Consider the following 9124-nt stretch of genomic DNA (forward strand, 5'->3'; position numbering starts at 1 on the left):
AGCATGAAAGAAATAATGGATGCTCTAAAGGCTCAAGATCTCATAAAAATTATGGCTTTTTGATGTTTAAACTTGTGAATTCCAACTCAAAATAATACCTAAACTTGGGGAAACAACCTAAAAGTTTTTAATTCTTCAAAAATTAACTTATCATGCTTGATTCCCTAATGTCTTAAAGTTTAAACAATCAATGCATAAATGCCTATGTTTTAATTCAAGATTTATCAATAAACATTATAGACTGATTGGAATTCATTCTAATAATGATATGAGAAGATCGCATGAGAATAAAACAAAATTTAGGAATTTTTCTGATATAAAAGACCCCCACACTTAAGATGTACATTGCCCTCAATATACAAAGGTAGATATATTGAAAAAGATAGATTTATAATCATAAGATAAGGAGAGAAGTGAAACTTCCTGAATGATGAATGAATTCCTTGAACTGGAGTTTTGGAGAATAATCGGTGTGAGAGTGGAGGAGGATACTCCGGTGGTGTTAGAGGTTCATTAGTCCATAAGTCCTACGCCAAAAGAATATTATATCTGGTGGTAGCTATGGTCATGGTCGAGCAGGACATGGCAGTCGTAGAGAACCTTTCCCGGTGGAGTTTTTAGTTCCTATGTGATGATGAGCTTGAGGAGCTCTTTATAACTGTGACAAAATCAGGAACTTTTTAGGAAGTATAAGGAAGCATAATTACTCGTAATGGAATAACTGAAGTTGATAATTGTAAAATAAAAATTATAAAATCTAATAGAAATAAGCTTAAAGAAAAAATAAAAAGTAGTCTTAAAATAGAATAAAAATAAAAACATAAAATAATAAATAAAAGTTTTTAAACATCTTCATCGCTAGGTGGTTCGAGAGGTAGGGGTGGCAATGAGATGTGGAAGTGCTAAAAAATTCACTATAAAGTAGCATCAATGTTATCAAAGCGCTGAAAACACTGTTGCTCGAATCGGTAAGGCGCTCAGAGATGTCAGCGTATGAAGCCGCCACATGAACTGGACAAGAGGATGGTGGTGGCTGAGACGGTGGGTCCTCATGACGTGGAGGAACATCATCAGTAATGTCCTCAGGGTCTCCCTCCTTGGCTGATTGGGCGAGGCGATATTGAGGAGGGTGGGTTCCTCAGCGCTTCTCGATCATCCTCATACTAAGCATGCTCGAGATGCCTTATGGGGACATCTGGCCAATAACAGTAAGGGAGGATGATTGGGCTACTGTGTTGAGGAGCTCGAAGTGCCGTGCCAGTCGAGTCACGTAGGGGCCAATGGAGATGACCCCCCTCCGATGTCGCTCTATCTGGTGGCGAATGCCCGTGCTATTTTCTCAGGTTCAACCACTGTTCTACGACACGGGCGTGTCGCACGCTGGTGTTGTTTTGGCAGATTCGCCTACGGTCCTAATGCACGGTCGTGGTGACTTATCGCATCTGTGTTGGGGAAAATTTTTCCCTATTTTCACACGGCCTAAGGTATGCCCGTGTGCCTAGCCATGTGTGCTTTAGAAAGCCTGCGTTCCATGATTCGGTTAGTATGTTAGATGTTAAAACTAAAATTTAAAGAAATTAATATTGTTAGTGCTCGGGTTGCCTCCCGAGAAGTGCTTATTTATAGTCTAAGCTCGACTTACCTTTCTGGTGAATGGTCATGGTGGCTCGAGGAGTATATACTCCTCATTCCTGCTATGAATCCCATCAAAATAAGGTTTTAGGCCGGCATTGTTTACCTTAAAGGTGCCGAATTTGGGATGACTTACCTCGACTGTACCAAATGGGAAATGCTAAGTACCGTAAGAGGAATTTCTTCATTCGGTTTGGCAGTGTCAATGTGAGGATCTGCGGCATCTAATGAAACTTTATCTCCAACCTTAAGTTGATTTGGTGAGGCATTGAGCTCGTTCTAGCGTAGTTTTGGTTTATCGTATTTTCTCAATTTAAATGTCAGCCATTCATCTAACTCCTCGATTCGTAACCTTTGTTCTTCATGGGTAGATTCTTTTTTATGGATTAAACATGGCTCATGTGTGTCCTTCAAACTTATTTCCTGCAAAATAGGTTGCACTGTATGATCAATCTTAGTAGAACAATTTGTACAATCACTTTCAATTTTCGATGTGTTGTTCGGGTTGCAAACTTGAAGGTTGATTGTTTCGTCTCCTACACAAAGTGTGAGTTCACCTGTGCCAACGTCAATAATTGTTCTAGTAGTTGCTAAAAAGGGCCTTCCCAAAATTAAAGGAACATTACTGTCCTCTTTTTTGTCTAAAACAACAAAATCAACTGGGAATATAAATTTATCAATTTTAATGAGTACGTCTTCAATGATACCCCTAGGAAATCTGACAGTTTTATCTGCTAATTGAATGCTCATCCTAGTTTGTTTGGGTATCCCTAGACCTAGTTGCTTAAACAATTTGTAAGGCATAACATTGATACTAGCCCCTTGATCAGCCAACGCATTATTAACATCTAAACTACTAATTAAACAAGGAATCGTAAAACTCCCTGGATCTTTTAGTTTGTTGGGTAGCTTATTCTAAAGAATGGTTGAACAAACCGCGTTCAGCTCCACATGCGACCTTTCATCTAACTTTTGTTTATTTGCTAGAAGCTCCTTTAAAAATTTGATTACGTCCGGCATCTGCGAAAGTGCTTCCATAAACGGTGGGTTAATATATAGTTTCTTTAAAAGTTTAAAGAATTTACCAAATTGTTCGTCGAGCAGTCTTTCCTTGTCGTATTGGGGTATGACACACGAGGTTTATATTCTGTACTTACCGATTTTTGTTCATTTTGGCCTACCTCATTCTTATCTTTGCTTACCACCGGTTCTGGCCTTAGTTTTCCACTAACCCTTCCTCATCATGAATGGCAATTGCGTTGAGTTGCTCCCTTGGGTTAGATTCAGTGTTGCTTGGCAGGCTACCTTGTGGTCATTCGGAAATCAACTTGGCGAGCTGTCTAATCTGAGTTTCGAGCCCTTGGATTGATGCTTGTTGATTTTTAAGTGCCGTCTCGGTATTTTGAAAACGAGTCTCTGACACCGAGATGAATTTGGTTAGCATCTCCTCAAGGTTCAACTTTTTCTCCTGCTGGTATGGTGGTTGCTGAAAGCCTGGAGGGGGTAGTGGTTTCTGATTTCCTTGGCCTCCCCTTGAGAAATTTGGGTGATTCCTCCAGCCTGTATTGTAAGTATTGCTATAAGGATTGTTTTGAGTTCGAGGATTATTACCCATGTAATTTAACTGCTCGTTCTCCATGTTGTGGCCATAAGGTGGGTATTCTGAACTGTTCGATCCACCTCCACTTGCTTCGTAATGCATTACTGGGTGAACCTGTGAAGAACTAATAAAACCATCAATTTTCTTATTCAAGAGTTCTACCTGATTAGAGAGCATGGTGACCGAATCGACGTTATAAACACTGACTGTTTTCGTTGGCTTTGTCCTCATGACTTGCCACTGATAGTTATTCAGTGACATCTCTTCTATAAATTCATAGGCATCTTCAGGTGTTTTATTATTGATGGTTCCGCCAGCAGCTGCGTCAACCATTTGTCGAGTCGAAGGATTCAGGCCATTATTAAAAGTTTGAACCTGTAGCCAGAGTGGTAACCCATGGTAAGGGCATCTTCGCAAAAAGTCCTTATATCTCTCCTACGTATCGTAGAGTGTTTCTAAATCCATCTGTACAAAAGAAGAGATATCATTACGTAATTTAGCCATTTTAGCTGGCGAAAAGTATTTTAATAAGAACTTTTCGGTCATTTGTTCCCAAGTAGTGATCGACCCCCGCGGTAACGAATTCAACCACTGTTTAGCTTTGTTTCTCAATGAAAAAGGGAATAACCGAAGGCGAATGGCATCATCAGAAATGCCATTAATTTTAAATGTATCACATAGTTCTAAAAAGTTTACGAAGTGAGCGTTGGGATCTTCGTCCTGCAAACCATCAAACTGAACAAATTGCTGTATCATTTGAATTGTGTTAGGTTTCAGTTCAAAACTATTTGCAGCTACAACAGGTCTAACTATGCTTGATTCAGTTCCTGTTAAAGAAGGTTTAGCATAATCATACATAGTGCACGGAGTAGGATTTTGATTAACAGCAATCGCAGGAGGTAGCGGATTTTCTTGGTTTTCAGCCATCTCCTCGGTGGTGGTTGAAGTATCTTCCTCCTGCTCTTTTGTATAACTTAAGCTTCGCCTTATTTCTCTTCGGCTTCTGCGAACTGCGCTATCAATCTCACTATCAAACAGTAATGGTCCTGACGGGTTTCTCCTATTCATAAACTAGAAAAACTTGTCAGAAGAAAATAAATGAAGAGTTAGAAAAGAAAATAATAATTTAAATTGCAATAGAAGTAAAATGGCTAAAGTAATAAAAATCGAGTGTTCCTAATATCTCAGCTCCTTGACAACGGTGCCAAAAACTTGGTACGTGATATTCGTGACAGGTTTTAAATATTTATAATGAGTCGTTCTTGAAACTAACTATTATCACGATGAAGACAAGTGTACCTATCGAACAGTAGTATAGCTTTAGCAAGACCGGATTATCGAACCCAAAGGAACTAAAAGTACTAGTATCAACTTTCTTTTTATTATCTAGCCTAAAAAATAAAAGGGTTTTGTTTATTTGACTAATTAATTAAACTAAGAAATCACAGAAAAGAAATTTGGGGAAAATACTTTTTGGAAAACTCGATTGATTAAGACAATACCTAAGGAAAAATCCACCTAGACTTTACTTGTTATTTGACTCTGAATTGAACAATTTATTCATTCAACTTGTTCCGTAGATATCCCTAAGCTATATTATTATCTATCTCGAGACTAACAATGTCAAACCCTAGATTGAATAATTGAAATCTCCTTCTAATTAACGCCCTAGGGTTACATTAACTCAATCTATGGATCCCCTTATTAGGTTTCACCCTAATCCGGCAAAATCTTGTCACCCTATCTCTAGGGGCGCAATCAACTCTGCTTAATTATGACAAATTTACTCTTAGACAGGGTCTATTCCTTGTCTGAATAAGAGCTTAACTTGAACCAATATCCTGGAATATCAAAACAAGAATTAAGAACACTTAATTAAGAACAAGTCAAATATTTATCATACAATTCAGATAATAATAACAAGATCCATCTTAGGTTTCATTCCCCTTAGGTATTTAGGAGTTTTAGTTCATACTAATGAAAGAACACATCTCAAAAGAATAAAAATAACAAAACATAAGAAAACCCAAAACTCCTAAGGGAATCTGAAGGGAGATCTTCAGTCTTGATGGTGAATATGGCTTCTGAGATGGATCAATTGGATTTCCTTGAGCAATTGCTTGTTTTCTCCTGTGCGTCCCCCCTTTTCCTCCTTCTTTAGGGTGTATTTATCAGCTTTGGAATGCCTAAGAGTCCTCAAAAGTGGCCTTTTCTGAATAGGACTCTAATTGGGCTCGTCAGGGACATGCTCGTGTGACACGCCTGTGTGCGATTACTTAAGGCCGTGGTCAAGGCTTTTAAATAGGCACGGGCGTGCAGTCTACCCGTGTGAGTCATGCTTTGATTCTTCCAAATTGACACAGCCGTGTGGTCTGCCATTTGAGGAAGTCTAGGCCGTGTTGATTTTGTATGTTGGCCCATTTTTTCCGTTTTTGACCCGTTCCTCATTCCTTTCACTCTTCTATGCTCACCTAAGTATAAAACATGAAATTAAGGCATTAAGCGCATCGAATTCACCAAATCTAAGGAAAAATCATCCATAAAATGTGCTAACCATGGGATAGAAATATGTATAAATTACGGTTTATCACCCTGTTTTCATCTATATGTATGGTTAAGTCTGGTCAGGCCTCGTACCCTATTCTGGCCTTGGATATGGGTAAGGGGTGTTACAGATAAACTCTTTTTGAAAGTATCCTCATGGAAGAAAGTGCTCCGATTTGGAAAAAAAGGCAAATTAAGTTTGAGATTTATCGAGCCGTATGAGATTACCGAGCGTATTGGGCCGGTTGCTTATAGATTCTTGTTGCCACCTGAGCTAGAAAAGATTCATAATGTATTCCACGTATCAATGCTTTGACGATATGGATCTGATCCATCCCATGTGATTTCTCCGTCTGAAATTGAGATTCAGTCTGACATGACCTAAGAAGAAGAACCGATTCATATCTTAGCTCGTGAGATTAAAGAATTGAGAAATAAGAAAATTTTGTTAGTAAAAGTAATGTGGCATCAACATGAAATTTTGTTAGTAAAAGTAATGTGGCATCGACACGGTGTAGACGAGGCTACGTGGGAGCCTGAAGATGTTATGAGACGGCAATATCTAAATCTGTTCAATGGTAAGATTTTCGGGGACAAAAATCCCTATGGGGGAAGAGTTGTAACAGTCTGATTTAGACCCTAGTCAGAATAATGGTTTTGGGACCACAAATTTGAGTCAAAAAATATTTTACTATTATTTTCCGTGCTTATAATATGTGAATTGACATGCAGGAAAGTTTCGTATGAAAATTTGATCGTTTGTGTGCTTAATTTTGAAAAAGGACCTAATCGCTGAAAATGTAAAAGATGTGTTCCATTTGCTAAAGTGCCTATTTGCTATGTCCTTATAATTGAGAGGTCTTTATGTTGTTATTTGACCATTGAACATATGAGTGGACATTAATGGCTTTAATATTAATGTTTTAAATGTTTATAATGCAAGGGTAAATTGGTAATTGATGTATTTTTGTTAATTAAATTAAACAAAACATAAAAATAGTTCATTATATGCTCAACTTGCCGAAAATTGATAACAAAAGAAAGAATAAAAGCTCTTAGGGTTTCGGCACTTGTGATTGTGGATTAAGGTATGTGTTTTGATCGGTTTTTGATAATTTCTACGTTTTTGTAGTAATTGCTTCGTAACCTATCAAGGCCATGCCCTAATTTCTGATTTTGTTGACGATTTTGAGTTATGCCATTGTTGATAATGTGAGCTTTATGAATTTTGATGATGGTAAACTAAAGATATGTGTTAGATTACTAAGTTTTGTCTTTGAATTTTTGATGAAATTGAGTAATTTGGGCTAAATTGTGAAAATGATATTTTGAGGGACTAAAATTGTAACACCCCAAACCTTGCCTAGACGTTAGGCTGCATCTGCGATGTCACATTGAGGTGGGTTTTGGTAAAGCATAGATTTAGTAGAAAAGCTCGTTTGCGTAAATAACCTTGTTTGTGATTCTTTTGTAAAACCCACTTGTTTAGTCTATTTGCCAAAACACAGGTTTGTTTAGTAAAACATGTCTCGTACTAGGTTTTTATATTACTTATAAAATTTTCATAGCGAAAGCTTTTAAATCAGGTTACGTAGCTTGATAGTTGAAAACCTTTTACTATTTTTTTGAAAACTCGCATCCTACGGCTGACAGATATAAATAAAATCCCCAAATAAAAAAGAACTTAAAACGACCTTATTACATAAAAAACCCCAAATAAAGATACTCTTACTAAAATTCATAACGAAATTATAAATAGTGGTGTGGCCCTCTCCGAGTCCCTCGTAGCATCGACCCACCTAAGGATTACCTACACTGTTAAACAGAAAAAGTGAGTATGAAACTCAGTGTGTAATCCCTATTTTATAAACAGTCTGGGCTTAAGCCTATGTCAGTAGCAATATCAGTGTGGGCCTTAGCCCATTTCAATACAGTATCAACAATGCATAAAGAGATCCTACCCAATCATCCTCTACACTCCATTCCGTCCAGCCCTACACTCCATGTGGAGAATAAATCAACCCACCCATCCCTACACTCCAGAATAAAGTATTGGTTTCGGTACTAAAGTATTTACAGCAGATCTGCCAGTATTAGACTTATAGCCTTTCAGTACACTTCGTCCAATAATATATATCCCACCCCATGCAATATAGCATAATATAAATGCACATACGATAAAGATGGCATACATAAACAATCATACATTACATAATGGTATATCGGTCATTTACCTCATAGTGGTATAATAGACAAATCATAATTTAGGGTTTAGGTACACTTACCGACCCCAAAGTAGGTCCACATCCATCTCGTGTGACCCGTGCAACCTTAACAGTAAAACAGCATAAATGGGCCTAAGCCCATCGTATGGCCCATGAGGGCCCACAAGCTCATGTGGTCGAATAAGTCAAGATAATGGCCTTGGCTGTGTAACTAACACAGCTGGCCCAACAATCTCCACTCTTCCGTGCGGTTTGCCCGAGTGGGCCCGTGGGGTCCCCACGGCCCATTTCAACCCAACGTGGCCCAAAATGACAAACGCCCACGAGGTTGCTCGTGGTGGTCTCTACAGTCACAAGCTCGCATTTATGCGCTTAGACAACCACAAGGTCGAACATACGCCCGCGTGGAGTCGACGATAATGAATTTTTGGCTTTTACTGTTTAACGATGGAAAGAGTGTGATTACACACCTTAAACGAAGCTGCGCAAGTAGCCCTTGAGTCCAAAGCCTACACTCCACCACCAAAAATACTCCATTAGTCAAAGCAATAGAATTAACATCCCTCTTTACTCTTATCATAACTACTACATCAATACTTGCCTTATTTGCAAGAGTGTGATTATCCCTGAATGAATCGTTGGCGAAGGCTAAAAATAACTCCTTGATTGAACTGCATACAACCGAATTCCATTAATCTATATCGATAACGATCATGTAAAAATTGAACCAATATAATCACTTACCGAGAACGTGAAATCAGTTGTGAGAAAAAGGATAGTCGACCATATTCCTGAAATGCGAATCCAAAACAACAGAGGCAAGGTTCAGTACCCACACGAACCTAGCCATAGAGGACAATAAGAATGTGTTAAGGAAATTTCTACATCAAGGAAAGAAAAGAATAGTGAGGAAACAAACATTTATCATCAGTTGAAAAAGCCAAAAGCAGAGATAGGGGAAAAAGGGTAATATCGCCACTGCCACAGTATCAAATAGTGAAAAGACTACAAGAGGAGAGAAGAGAAAAGAATGAGTATTCGACAAAGGATCAAAAGAAGGGATAGATGGTAAGAGAAACGATTAGCAGAAGAAAGGGGTATAGAAAGAAAAGAGAATAAGGTT

The 9124-nt window shown here is 38.2% G+C and overlaps 1 non-coding gene across 1 annotated transcript; it reads left to right on the forward strand.

Moving 5' to 3' along the window:
- Nucleotides 1–3623: 3623 nt before the first annotated feature.
- LOC128294518 (small nucleolar RNA R71) lies at nt 3624–3730 on the forward strand. Its single transcript, XR_008284827.1, has one exon. It is a non-coding gene; the product is annotated as a small nucleolar RNA R71 (small nucleolar RNA).
- The last annotated feature ends 5394 nt before the right edge of the window (nt 3731–9124 follow it).

This window comes from Gossypium arboreum, chromosome 6 (assembly GCF_025698485.1).
Source record: "Gossypium arboreum isolate Shixiya-1 chromosome 6, ASM2569848v2, whole genome shotgun sequence".
In the NCBI taxonomy this organism is placed as follows: domain Eukaryota; kingdom Viridiplantae; phylum Streptophyta; class Magnoliopsida; order Malvales; family Malvaceae; genus Gossypium; species Gossypium arboreum.